Source organism: Balaenoptera musculus, chromosome 6, assembly GCF_009873245.2.
Source record: "Balaenoptera musculus isolate JJ_BM4_2016_0621 chromosome 6, mBalMus1.pri.v3, whole genome shotgun sequence".
NCBI classification, from domain to species: Eukaryota; Metazoa; Chordata; class Mammalia; order Artiodactyla; family Balaenopteridae; genus Balaenoptera; species Balaenoptera musculus.
This window is the reverse complement of record NC_045790.1, coordinates 7080285-7095377: the sequence shown is the minus strand read 5'-3', so window position 1 is coordinate 7095377 and position 15093 is coordinate 7080285. Positions and strand designations below refer to the sequence as shown.

Here is a 15093-nt window from a genome sequence, read left to right as displayed (position 1 = left end):
GCTTTTTTTTCTTTTTAATTAGAAGAGAGACTAAACACAAGATCAAGTAATTTAACCCCCATTCTTCATCAAAGAATATATAAGCAAGATACTGCTCATATGGAGTTTTGAACCAACAATATAAATTTTACTTTACTATTATAATTACCTTAAAATTTCCATTTTATGGCTCACAAGACTTTCAAGAAGATTGAAATCAAATTATGAGAGTAACTAAGTTATGTGTATAATGATTTCCATTTGAAGTATGTAAATATTCTTTTCTGGGTTGCTATGTCAAGTTTTCATCGTTAGGCACGTTAGAAAAACATATCGTATCCCATAATAACTACCTTTACTAACAGGAACTAGTTGTGAAGGTTATTATATTTCTGAAATTATCGATTTTTTCTGAAGTAAGGTGTTGAAACCATTGTAAATCAGAATATTTTCAGTGAAAAATATTTTAATGACAGTCAATTTTTGTAACTTTACAATTGTTACAAATTTCATACGTAGTGATCAAAGCAAAGAATGTAGAGCTATTACATTTATGTAAGTTGTATGGAAAGGAGTACAAAATTCATGTCATAAGATAAATTGATTATTTTACCATAATTATTTCTTAATATCTTAGATAATACACATATTTATTTTTTTCAAAGAAATCAGAAGAGCTTAGTTGATAGATACTTAGATTTAGGAAGTTTAATGTTAATAACTAAAATATTTTGATCGATGAAGTCAAATTTGTATAATGGCAAATCACCATGATATTTGTTATAATATATTCTTTTTTTTTTAAATTTTTGTTTATTTATCGCTGTGTTGGGTCTTCGTTTCTGTGCGAGGGCTTTCTCTAGTTGCGGCAAGTGGGGGCCACTCTTCATCGCGGTGCGCGGGCCTCTCACTATCGCGGCCTGTCTTGTTGCGGAGCACAGGCTCCAGACGCGCAGGCTCAGTAATTGTGGCTCACGGGCCTAGTTGCTCCGCGGCATGTGGGATCCTCCCAGACCAGGGCTCGAACCCGTGTCCCCTGCATTAGCAGGCAGATTCTCAACCACTGCGCCACCAGGGAAGCCCCTATAATATATTCTTAGAAAGAATTTTATCTTCATTAATATTAAATAATTTAGTTTAAAATGCTTTTTATGAATAGTCTAAAAATGTATTCACTTGAAAAAGACATACCCAATATAGAAGTTTTGGTGATACATATATTCTTCATCAAGTTTTTCTTTTTTCTTTCACAAATTGAAGAAAAGTTTTCTCTATCTTAGACTGGTCTTAGATGAGAGTAGCTCATCACTCTATGAAGAACTTTAATCATACATAAAAAAATTAAGTATTTTTATTTTTCAGTGATGGTCCTTGAAGGAAAATTTTCTATAGAAATTTCCTTTAGAAAGTGAAGCTCCCTGTACTGGAAATATCTTGCAAAATACGGTTTCTTTATGGAGACTATTTTTTGTTCGCTAAGCCTATTCGTGAGGTATTGAGCAAAAAAGGAAACATGTAAAGGAAAAAATAAAGTCAAAAAAGTATTTTTGTTTAAATTCATAAATATATCTTTTTAATTTAAAAATATTATTTCCAGGGAAATTTGGAAGTAAGAACAAGAACCAGAAACCATATATGAAGTTTTAATTAAATAACATACTAGTAGGAGTGTGTTTTTCATAGGTTTAAGGTTTTAAATTTTTTTATTGACATATAAATGCACACAGAAAAATGCGCAAACAACAAAGTTCCAAATAAAGTGGCACAAAGGTAACACACCATGTCAAGAGACCACGGATCAAGAAGTAGAATTGTCAGCAACACACGAGCATTCACCCTGCCCCCTCTTACCACCATATCTTTTCCCAAGCACTACCTTGCCCCAAAATCATCTCTATCCTGACTTATGCGACACTAAAAGTTTTTCCTGCTTTTGAACTTTATATAAATACTTATTTGAGTCTGCTTTATTTTTATGAAACATATGTGATTTATCTGTGTTAATAGCATGTAGCAATAGCTCGTTTATTCTCATTTCTGTATGGTATTCCATTATATGAAGACATCACAATCTACCCATTGTCCTACTGAGGAATATTTGGGTATTTTTTTAGGTTTTGGCTAGTGCTGCTATGAACCTCCTTGATCATGCCTTTTTTTGGTGAATACATGTGAATACGTGCATTTTGGGGACTATATGAGTTGGGTCCAAGGGTTTCACTAGGCAGAGGAATTGCTAGAATATAGAGTGGATATGAGTATGGTTAGCTTTAGTAGATACTGCAAGTTTTCTAAGGTAGTTGTACCTAGTTAAACTCCTATGAGTAATATATGAGAGTTCCTATTGCTATTACTAGTACAAAATTTGATCAGTGCAATATTATTATAAAAATTTATAGCAGTTTTGTAGACTATTATTGCAAGCCCACAGATGATATTTTAGTTTCTATCTTGGCATAATTTCTACATTTTAGTAAATGAGTTTTTTTTTTTTTTTAATTAGGATGTTTCTCTCCCCACAGAGATTCTACAAGTCAGTACCACTTTGTTTTTTATTTATTTATTTATTTATTTATTTATTTATTTTTGGCTGCGTTGGGTCTTCGATGCTGCGTGTGGGCTTTCTCTAGTTGCGGCGAGCAGGGGTTACCCTTCATTGCGGTATGCGAGCTTCTCATTGCGGTGGCTTCTCTTGTTGCAGAGCTCGGGCTCTAGGCGTGTGGGCTTCAGTAGTTGTGGCACACAGGCTCAGTACTTGTGGTGCATGGGCTTAGTTGCTCCGCAGCATGTGGGATCTTCCTGGACCAGGGCTCGAACCTGTGTCCCCTACATTGGCAGGCAGATTCTTAACCACTGCGCCACGAGGGAAACCCCAGTGAATGAGTTTTATTAAGGCAAAAACAGCAGAAAAAAAACATTTACTACTATAGTATAATTAGGAGTATTCATTTTCAGAATACATCAGGTATTAGAAATGTAATATTTAAAGGGGACTTATTAAAGAGGTGAATTCTTTTAATAAATACAAGTCAGACACAGACATAAGAAATCTAAATTTCCTAGTAGTGAAGTATTTAAAATTTTCACATTTTGCTCAGATATTGCTGTTTTTTGAAAAAAATTTCCTATGGCTTTTGGATTCTACTTCTCATACTAATAAAATAAAGAACAAAACACCAGTGTTCAGCTTTCTTTGAAATGTAAATAAGTGATGATTATGAAGAGCTTACAGAACAAATTCCAAAAGCAGGAGAACTGCCAAAAATATTTCATCTAAATTAATTATTTTCACAACATACAATTTTGTTTTTCATCTTTATAGTTTGATACCAACACAGACTTGCTATTTGAATAAATTATGGTATATTGTGTCAAAACACTGAATGTATGAATTTCATACTTTATGATAATCACAAACAAAATGTTTTCTTGATTTACTTCAAAGCCTAAGAAAAACATTTTGGCATAGAATTTCTTGTTTTTTGCTTTTGGTACGTTTTGGAGGATGGGGAAAATTCTTTTTAATGTTGGGTCTATTTTCTTATGTAAGATTTTGAAGAAAAATGTACTTCAGGGAATAAAGTCAGTTTTATGATGATTTCTTGTATGTAGGTACTGTAGCAGGATTCTACATAGTGTTTTTAAATTATGCTACACATAATACATGCTTCTTCCCTTTGTATCTATAAATAATCATACGCTTTCCTAAGTATAGAAGGATCGTGGCCCAGTTCTCTAGTCAATGCCTCAAGCAGTTTGCTCTGCAGATTCAGGAAACAGCTTTTAAATATTTCCTCTTGTATGTAATTTTTCTCTCCCTTGATCACACAACTATGTACTGAGGCAAGTCAATCACCAAATATGTGTTTAATGTGTAATGGTAAGCAATTCAACAAGATTTCATCATCACATTCTGTGCACACATGTTTGTGCTAGGTACAGTTTGGCTATGGATGATAGGGAAATTATCACCTTTCTCATCATGGAACTTAGAGTCTAGCAGGAAAGAAAACACAAAGGGCCAAGTGACAAAAGAAAAACAGAAACAACAATGTTTTAGGCAATGTGAAATAGGGAAGTTCCCCAGAGGGTTGGTACTTGTGCTGGATCTTATAAGATGCTTGTTCAATGGGCAGAAATAAGATATAAAGAAAATATTCTGTGCAGTAGGAACGATACAAGCCTATAACATGCTAAGGGAATGGTGATGGTCAAATTCAGTTGAAAGATTTCCAATTTATGGTTTAAAATCATATTCTGCTAGCAACAACTATTGAGCTGACTACAATAATAAACCAGCCGAAATGTGGAGTTGCAGCTCCCTTTCATAATGGAATATGGATGAAATTTAGAAGCAAATAATTTAATTATAACTGGATAGTTTTCATTATAGGAATGGTCTGGTAACTTGGCTCAAAATATCTATAAATCCCTTTCTTTCAGAGGTAGAGTTTACCTCAAAATTACAATTAATCATAAGATTGCTAATAATCATCAGTAATAGTAAAAAACTATGTAAACAGACAACAATGACAAGACTACTAGAAGAAAAAGACAATCTGCTTGTTTTAGAGTTTGGAGATCATGTTTGAATTTTTCATCAAAATATGATCTCTTTAAAGAAAGAAAATCAGGTGGAGGATTTGGATTGTTGGAAGAAAAGGGGACAGTGAACTTGGTTTTCGGGGTTTTGAGTTTGAGATGGTAGCAGTAGATCTGGGTATCCTGCTGTCAGCTGAGAACACAGAGACAATGCTTGAACTGTAGACTGAACAGTTAAACTGTTACAAAGGTGATCACACTGTGCGCAAAGAACGAAAAACAGAAAAAATATTTATATGAGATGAAGGTAGAACATTTAGAGCAGGGCACAGAGTCGTACTCAGAGAGAGTCCTGTGCTAAACTGTGGAGGTGCGACTGGTCATAAACAAGTGACAAAGTCATAGATTTATCTTAATTTTATACTGTCGATCCCAAGGACTTGCTCTGATCAATAGTGTATATCTATCCCTTTTCTATATAGCCTTTGAATGCTCTAATTTCAACTAATCCATAAACTAGTCCACAATCATGGATGATTAAAAACTTAAGTTTTCTCAGGAGACTTTTAGTGAATTATTTTGGGATTCTTTTGGAGAAGATGCATCTTTAACTTTTCCTTACTACATGAAGCATATTGGATGAATCCTCCTTGACTTTCCCACCAAACCTGTCTCTTAAACTCCTCGCCAAATGATTAGCCTTATACTTGGATTAACTGTATTTATTGAAAATGAACTCCTGTGTATGCAGATGTCCATTTTGAAACATGGGTGGTTTGTCTTTCTGTACTAGAAGAAAGCTGTAGTTTTGTCTTGTCGGAAAAATGCATCAAGAAGAGAGATAAGTGAGTCAGCTTCGAGAACTGGTTCTGGAGTGAAGGCAGGCATTCTAAGACAGGACCAACTGTTTAGTAACAAACAGAAAGTGTGTGAATAGAGTGAGCTCTTCCACCCCAGAAAATGAAGCTATTCTAACAACTGCATGGCAACCACACACATTTTAGGAAACAGAGTTTGAAATCCTCAGGTGTTGTCAGAAGAGGAAGCAATAGCAAAAAATAAAATAAAATTAAATTAAAAAAAGCAGCTCCGTTACAGTGCATTTCTGAAATTCTTTCAGAATCTCCGTACTAGAGATGTTTTTAGGAGGAAGTATTACCAGTACCTCTCAGACAATTTGATGCACAGAAGCAGTAACCTCAGTGGTACAATTAAGAATAGCATAAAATGGAAAGGTTATTAACATCCTCTGAGATAGTTTATTGCATGGAATAACTTCCAATGCAAATGATGAAGCATTCTCTAGGAGTACATGCAAAATTTGCACACTGACAAAAATAACCAATTAAGATTTATAGACCCTGAGATATTTCTGGTACTACTTTACAAACACTGCCAATATGGGATGGTTGGGCTTACATTAGAGGTAACTAGTCCATCCAATATTGTACCTAAATTTGAAAATCTCTCAAAAATATCTATAACAGGTAGTCATCCTGTAAACATTAAAATTTCCAGCAATAAGGACCTTTTTACCTGAAAAGGAAAATATTTATCAAACAATTTTAATGAATAAAAAACAAAATGTCATTCTGTTTTCTCCTGGACATAGGAAACTTCCTTTGGGCACATGTGCTGCCCCTCCCCAAGTATTTGTTTCTGTATTTTTTTCCTTTTTTTTATGCTTGCTTCTTCACTTAAAATGACCATCCTGCTTGTGGAGAGTGTGGTTTTTATTTGAGACACAGTTTGGATTGATAATATTTTCCATGTGGTTGCTCCATGCATGAAGCTTGTATGCTCCAGTTGCAGGGTGCCTGTAGCAGTCTACCTGAATCTCTTTGTAACTTTATAAAAGTCTATGGAGCAGTGACTGCATTTCCAGGCAGTGTGCAAAGTGCTGGAGAAGCAGAATCTCAACTTTCTATAATATGCCACCGTAGAGGGGGGGACATGTGACATCACCTTCAAATGTGTGTTTTAGATTTTCATGCAAGTCTTGCCTCTCCTTCTTGATTGTAACTCCCATGAGGATAGGATTGTTTCTGATCTTGTTCAACTGCCATAATATTTAATTCAATGTCATGTGTGGAGTAGATGCTAAATAAACAACAGATCAGCACTGAGATGACACCTACCTGCCTGTCATCTCTGTTTATCTATCTATAACTCTAGATTTGAATTTTATTTCAACGTGTGTTATTACTTGGAGTGGAAAGGGAATCTTGTGTTCAAGATATCATAAAGGCTATAAGATCAAATAAATCGCCTCAGAAGATGTTACCGGCTCTGAGAAGTTGTAAAACAGACATAAATTGGCAGCTCCCAGTGGAAAAGTGATAGATTTGTTTCTCCTTATCACCATGAGAAATTGAAATTTCTATTGTATAATGCATTATTTCTCAACCTGTTTTCTCCATCATTGCCTCCTAAGGAGCCCTTTAAAGATATTTTTAGACTTTTTTTTTTCTAATTGCCTGCATGAAATTGTAATATCACAGTACATTGTATATTTGCTCATGTGTGGTATATAGCCATAGATACATAGAGATAGAGATAGATCTGTGCTTTATATGTAAGAAGAATAAGATTTTTCACCCCCCAAGATAAAACTCTCACCCACCCTCCTTGGGGTGATAACACCCCTCTTGAGAATGCATGGTGTAAAGGTTGCTACTTTTTATGATACTTAGACTCTAGTTGTATAGTTTCATTGTTTGGAGTCATGACCTAGAAGTAAAGCAATCATTTATCTATTGACACCGTTTAAGATAATTTAATCCTGAAAGCATTAGGAAACTTTAGTGACATCTTTTTCTGTAAATACATAAGTTTCCCAGAAGCCACTAGGCTTCCATCAATAAATTTCAAATCACAGCTGCCTCTACCAACATCACTGTTCAATGACTTTCATAATTTCATGAAACTTTTTTTAAAAAAAAATCTTAGAGATAATATCATTTACAGTTTATTTTTCTATGATTTAGACTCTGTTGACTTTCTTTTGTTTTCAAAGTAAGATAAATGAAAAAGTTCAAATTCCTTTTTTAAGTTAAATTTATAGTTGTTATAGAAAGGATCTCAACAGTTAGTACTGACATAAGGTCTGGATATTCTTCAATTCAGGAGTTCAGGGATATGTACAAAAAGCTGAGAGTAATGTTACCATTAAAATAAAAACTGATTGGGACTTCCTTGGTGGTCCAGTGGTTGAGACTTAACCTTCCAATGCAGGGGGTGTGGGTTCGATCCTTGGTGGGAGAGTTAAGATCCCACATGCCTCACGACCAGAAAACATAAAACAGAAGCAATATTGTAACAAATTCAATAAAGACTTAAAAAAAATGGTCCACATAAAACAAAAAAACTGATTGAAAGAAAATAGAGTAACAAGTAAAATGCTACTAATAGAAAAGAAAGTAGGAATGATTATTAATTGGCAGTAAGGTGTCAGCAAATCATCAGAAAACGATGTTTATCTTGCTGTTCGGTTTTGGTTTGCTTTGGTTTGTTTTGCTTTGGTTTGGTTCATATTGGCCATACAATACTTAAGGTGGGGACTTAGGGGAAGATACATGATGTGAACGTTGATGAAACAACCACTCAAATACCATCCATCAAATGCCTGGGAGGACCATACGCATTCTATCTGTCTGGCTAATTTCTACTCAACTCACTTTACCTTCTTGAAGAATCCTTCTCTGAGCTCCCCCACGTCTAGGTGAGGATACCTCCTCTGTGCTTCCAGGAATACAGTACCTTTGTTATTGCGTATGTCCCAGGGCTGTGGTAGTGGCCTGAATACTGCCTCTAGTTCAAACTGTGAAGCCCCGGGGGGCAGGGACAGTGACATATTTCTAGTTCTATCACCAGGGCTTAAAAGAGTGTCTTGCACACTGACAGGGCTCACTCATTTCTGAAATGAAACACTTCCCTCCCCCGCAAAGCAGATTTACAATTTCAAATAAATAATTCTAGGCATAAATAAAAATACTATGCTGTCTTTCTTTCCTTCTAGCATTTAGGAGGAAAATTAGTGAGAGATTTGGTGCTTTGTTTTTTTTCTTTATTCCCAATTTTATTTGTCTGTGGTAATATATTTACCAACTTGCCTCTTATCTCTCTTTTCTTTCACAGAAAATATTCTTCTACACTTTTCCGTTTCTTCACTACTTACCTATGTCTCACTTGTTCCTATCTGGGATCTATCCCCACCTCTACGAAATGAAGCAGTACTGAGCTTCCATGTCATGATAGCTTCTTCTTTTAAACATTGGAAAAAGGGAATAGCACTTAATATAAAAATGGTTGTAGCAAATAACTATTTCATGTATGTATAAAGTATATATATACATATATAAAATATATATAAAATATATTTTAAAGCAACATATACTTTTTAATTATCTACTTTTTGTAAGATCTCTGCAGTGAAAAAAAGACGACATAATTAAATGACCATTCTAAATAATAATCAAATAAATAATGCATATTCTCAAGGCATAATGTTTGAATTTCTATTATGGCACCTCTCACAGTTCTGGGATCAGAATCACTGACACGTTTCCAATTCCCTAGATAAACTGAGAACCATTGATATCACAGGATATTTGTTTTTGCCTTTAATCTGTTTAACTCACATACATTTAACGTTTTAAGCCCAAGAGACTCTATAAAGGGTGGCTGAATGACAATTTCTTTTTTGCTGGCAATTGTTGAAAATGTAATCAAGAATAACTCCCCAAAATAGTAACAATTATAAATATTGGGAAAAGAAAATATCTTTTTTGGAATGCAAAGGAGTATAAAATTTTTATAAAGAGGCAGGGAATTTAAATGGACCGTGAACGGTTGATGGCATGTGAGTGGGCAGGAAAGAGGGAAGAGTGTTTCAGACAGAAAAAGCATCCTTAGAAAAGGCAACGGGCCCGTCTCCATATGAAATGGAGGGTATGGCAAACTTCATAGTAACATCTCTACCATGGGCCCCCCAAGTTTTCCTGTCTAATAAATTCATGCTTTATGTTGTTTTAGAACTAACTTCCTGGGGAAAATCTATATGACTATTGTAGGTGTTAGAAAACATCAGCAAATATTTATTCCAATAATAGTTTTCTCTATTTCTAAACAAAATATTTCATTGTTATCACTTGCTTATGAGGGAAGAGAATACTCACATAAGCTACTTTGTATTCACTAGTTCTGTTGATATCACTATACATATATTTTTGTTAATTTGTATCATTTAAATGTGTATCCGGAGTCTGAATACTGAAACTTAATTATTAGTAGATCAAATAAAACAAAAATCCAAGAAAAGGAGAGATTTATGACTTTTCATAGTTTTATAAACAATTACATTCCTGACAAGGGAAAGAAGAATGACATGATAAAATCGTAATGAAAAACTTAAAAGCAATCTATCTCTATAAATTCCTTTCTTATTATAAAACAATAAAACACTCTAATATGCATTAAATGATATTTTCCACCAGTTCTTAAATTGCTCCTATTTAAGAAGAGAATTACCTTTAGTCTATTAAAACACTAAGGGACCCAACTTTGTATAGTACCGCCTAGTAAGAAGAAATGTGCCTTCCGTGTTTTTCTCTTGCCTCTTGTTTTATTTATTGGGAAGAATAGAGGTAGCAGAGGATTATATGGATAAAACCATTAGAAATCTCCCTTCTGCCTTATGTTGCTTCTTTCTAACAACTTTAAAACCCTTTAAAAGATTATGAAATCCTTTCCCCCCCCCACTTAAATTCCTGAAATTGGGCTTATCTCTTTCTTCCTACAAATCTTAAATACGGTACGTATCATCAAAGACACTGAATCTACTGCAGACCTCAGTTGGTGCCTCCTGAGATTATATAGAGAATTAGGTTTTATGTGTAGCCTAAATATCTCCCCCTAAATAATAATATGTAAACTTAAAATTTTGCTCTACTTCAAAAGGCCGAAGTGTATGACATTCTTTGTGTGTCTTTGTACGGTTATATATGTCAACTTACAGCAAAAATTACATTGGAAAAGCTTAATCAGTATGAAAAAAATTCAAATTCCTGGAACATATGAAAATTCAAGCTCAAAAATACAGTAGTAAAAAGAAGATGAGATTTATACCTCTACAGGAAAGAGCTAGTTTATTTTAGATGGTTTGTAAACTAACTTTTCTTGCCTCAGTCTTCTCTGTGCATGCACTTGTGTGCACATGTGAAAACAAGAAGGAATTTAGAGAAAGAAGACTCAGGGTCAGATCTCAGCTCTGTCTTTGAAGGGCTGGGTGGCTTTTCTATACACTGAGTGATTGTACTTAACATGCTACTTTAAAAATGTAATGGGTAAAGCTGTATCCATCTATGGAATACATTTTTTTTTAAACGAACACAGTCAGAAACGCACTAATCTCTCCTTAAGAAAAAATATGTACTTAGCATTACAGCTATAATTTCTCACTTCACCTAATATCAGTAGCCTTTATTCAAAGAAACTATTTTTTTTTCTAAAATCCACTGTAGTGGTAGATGTGAAAGATGTTGAGTGGCAGGAAAATAAACAAGGGATAAACAGACTAGCCCTTTATAGCTGTGTTAGTTCAGATTAGTGTGACTGACAGAAAGTGCACAATAATATTGGTTTAAGAAAGATTTGTTTTTCTTTCAAAAAAAGGAAAAAGAAAAACCATGGAAGCAACCAGACCACATCTGGAGTGGGAGTTTACTGATCTTTCTATCTTCTTGTTTTGTCATTCTTAACATAGGATTTCTTCCTTGAGATCTAAGATAGATGCTCTGATTTCAGAAATCATAGCTGCTTTCCAGCTATCAGAAAAGAAGAAGAGGCTTATCTTTAAAGGCATTTCCAAGAAGTTAAAGATTTCTCAGTTTCACTCTTAGCTTCGAGTGTCCATGTGGCCAAGTTCTGGCTGCTAAGTTGCAAATGGAAGTGGCATGTTTGGCTTTTTGGAAGTGCATGCGAAGGGAGGTCCAGAGGCTCCAGCTCATATTTTACATTCACCGTTATGGAACTCAGTCTTTCAAGTGAAGCCAAAGGGAATTATTACAAGTAGGAAACGAGCATGATCAGATTGTGTCTCAGAAATATCACTAAAGAAGTAATATGGATAAGATACAAGGACGTAATGTACAGCACACGGAATAGAGCTAATATTTGATAATAGCTACAAATGAAGTACAATCTATAAAAATATTGAATCACTATGTTTTAAAAAATAAAAATTGATAAAAATAAAATAAGCCTCAGGCAAATTTGATATATGGATTACTAGTAATATGCATATATATGAGTGAAATATTGTCAAGGAACGTATTTATCAATATGTATACATGCAAGCATATACGTAATAATGTATACATTTATTGGAAGTGCATGTTTGGATATTTTTAAAGTTTTGGAGTGGGCAATTATAGAAGTTTGGAGAGCACTTGTCTAGAGAGATACACAGGAAAGTGATAATACGTGTGTGTGTGTGTGTGTGTGTGTGTGTGTGTGTGTGTGTAAGAGAGAACTGCTTTAATGAGAACATAGGATTCACTGAGTGCACAAGAGGGCACATAATTGTTAGTGGGGGGGGCAGCATGGATGCAGGACAACTTTTCAAAAGATGTGGTCCTTGAATTGAATTGTCAAAGTGAGAAGCAAAGGTGGTCTGGGCAGAATCAATTGCCTGTGCAAAGACATATGCACAAACCAGCATGAAAAATGTAGGAACCACAACTGGTTCTGTGTGGCTGGAAGCTACATTATATGTCAGGCACGGGATGAGAGACAAGGCTGGAGAGGATGTAGGTCATATTTTTAATATAATTTTCCAGAATAAAGGGAAGTTTCCATTTTATTTTATTTATTTTATTTTTTTGCCACACCACGCAGCTTGTGGGATCTTGGTTCTCCAACCAGGGATTGAACCCGGGGCCACAGCAGTGAAAGCACCGAGCCCTAATGACTGGACCACCAGGGAAGTCCCAAGAAGTTTCCATTTTAAAATGTTTCTCAAAATGTTTCAACTATACCACCTTTTACTTTTTGCCAAAATTAATTGTTTTTCAAATATTAATTTTTAAAATTGGGGTTGTATATCTTTCTTTTTTATAATATGAATCATCTCCAAATTATTATACAGTAAAAAGGGAACACTTTGATAATTTTGCAGGTTAGTTCAAGTTACTGCAAACACTGAAGAAAACTTAAGACCTCTGAAAATCTCCAAGACTTTTTCAAATGTTTCTAAACATCAGCTTATTCTAAATAGTAGACATCATGGTTGACTCTTCTAATTTTCAGTGTTTAGCATTATTTTTATTTTTATCCTCCTTTTCTTATTTTTTCAATCCTAATATTTGCAGAAAAATAAACAACTTGGGACCATTACCTTGATTTTTCTCAAGAGAAAGGGGAAATTTATCATTTTTCTACAACACATTATGCTGCTTATATTCAAGCAGAATGGTTGAATGTTTGTGATAAGAATAAATATTCCAGTATCCAAATAAAGTATAACTATTATCCAAAAAAAGGAAGCAATATGGAGAACTTAATAGAAAGTATGTTCACAGTGGGGAGGGGAAAAACTGGCCTCAGGGAGAGTAGGAAACGGTCAATGCAATAGGACATCCCAAAAATGGAGAGAAAGGAGCAATATGAGAAATGACCAAAAAAAAAAAAAGTCTTGTCCGCTGCTTGGATGTGGAGGATCAAGAGAGAATGGTCTAGGATAAGCCTCATATTTATACCTTCAGTAACTGGGTGAAAAATAGTGCCATGACAAGAACAGGGCATAAAAGAAGAGGCATAGCCATGTAGAAAAGTATCATAAGTTAGGTTCCAGATATGTATGGTGAATGTAATGCCTATGAGATATCCAGTTAATGGAAAACTTCAGCATAGAGGTGAGAACACAAGACCTGGGACTAGATGAGATTGGATGGCTAGAATTCTGGGGCAAGGTTTTCCTACATTTTTTAATACTTGAGCACACATGGATGTTTCATCTCATTGTAGAAACAAATAAGCCTGGTGACTCACAGTCATCAAGCCTGGCTCTAGCTGCCCCATCTCACACACTGCAGGCTGAGCTGTGGCTAACACAGCACACCTGTAATCCACTGGGGCTTGCAGATGTCAAAAAGTCCTTCCCTGCCGAGGGTACTGCTGCTCAAAATGTGGTCCTTTAACCAGAAGAATAACCATCACCTGAGAGATTGTTAGAACTGCAGACTCTGAATCCCACCACGACTCACTGAATCGGAATCTGCATTTTATCCAGCCCGGCAGATAAGTCATAAAGCACATTCAGATTTGAAAAGCACTGTCTTAAAAACACCAGCTTCTAAGGGATGAGCAGAAGGAGAGGTACTGGCAAAAAAAAAAAAAAAAAAGGATGGGGATTATGATAAGAGAAAAATGAGAACTAACACAGAGTGCGTCATACAACCAAAAAGAAAAGTTTTGAAAATAAAAGAATGATCAATAACACAATAATATCAAATGCCATAAAAACCAGAAGAAATGTGGAAGATTATAAGAAGCCTTTTGGTACAAAAATACATGTACAACTATGTTAGAACATTGAATGGTGCGTTAAAGAAAAATATAGATTCCCTTTTTTAAAAGAGGCTACTGCATGAGGAAGTAACAGTGGACACAGATGCGGCAGGCAGTTCTTCATTTGCTTGTTTAGTTTTGTTTTTACAATGGAAGGAGATTTGAGCTTGCTTACATCCTGGAAGAAAGAAGTCAGTAGATTAGGAAATGCTTAGGAAAACACAAGAGAGGTTCAGAAGAGAAAGGGCAAAGTCACTGATGAGATGAAAAGGAAGAGTTTTAAGAGCAGTCGTTGAAGCGTAGCTTTTGAACCAGAAGTCTTAAGTCTTTCTCTGGGACCGGAGGCAGAATGTGGCAGGCGGTAGAGACGGGAGTCGTGATTTTGTAATTCAGTTGCGTGCTCAGTTATCTCTTTGAAGTAGGAGACAAGGTCATTAGTTGAGATAAAGATGAACAACGAAGCAGGCAGGTTTAGGCTGATGTAACGGTTACAAAACACAGAATAGAGCCGAGTCTACATTACCTCTGGTACCGGGCAGGCTGTGCTCCCAGCTTTCTTGGAAGAGTCGGTCCAGCCCTGTGAGAGCAGAAGCCCCCATCGCTCTGCAGAGGAGCGGGAGGAAGCCTAGGACATGATCTTTATTCAGGCCTCGCTCATTTAGCTGGCAAAGTCAGGGGTAGAACCCACATCACCTAGTTCAAATTAACTGCTTATTTTTCCAAAAGAGCACAGTGATTTAGACTCTTCTACAGTAGAAAAAGAAACAATCACATCATTCTTTAAAAGGTGAAATGTGACTCATTCAGCTAGAATCACAGTAAGTTTTTTTTATGAATAGTTTCATCAAAAAATATAAGATTGAGACCCACTTTCAAACTTTTTGCTCTTCTCAGGGTTCTATACATGAACACCACGTGTGGCAGTGTAGGTGTGTACACTCACATCTCTGACCCGTTTCTTTTGCATCTTGAAAATAGGTAGTCTTTTCCTAGGAGGTATTGTCT

The 15093-nt window shown here is 35.3% G+C and overlaps 1 protein-coding gene across 2 annotated transcripts in view; it reads left to right on the top strand.

Annotated features, from left to right (window-relative positions):
* Positions 1 to 15093, top strand: part of GLRA3 (glycine receptor alpha 3) — a 191486-nt gene that overhangs the window by 803 nt on the left and 175590 nt on the right. The gene's annotated exons all lie outside the window — the stretch shown is intronic.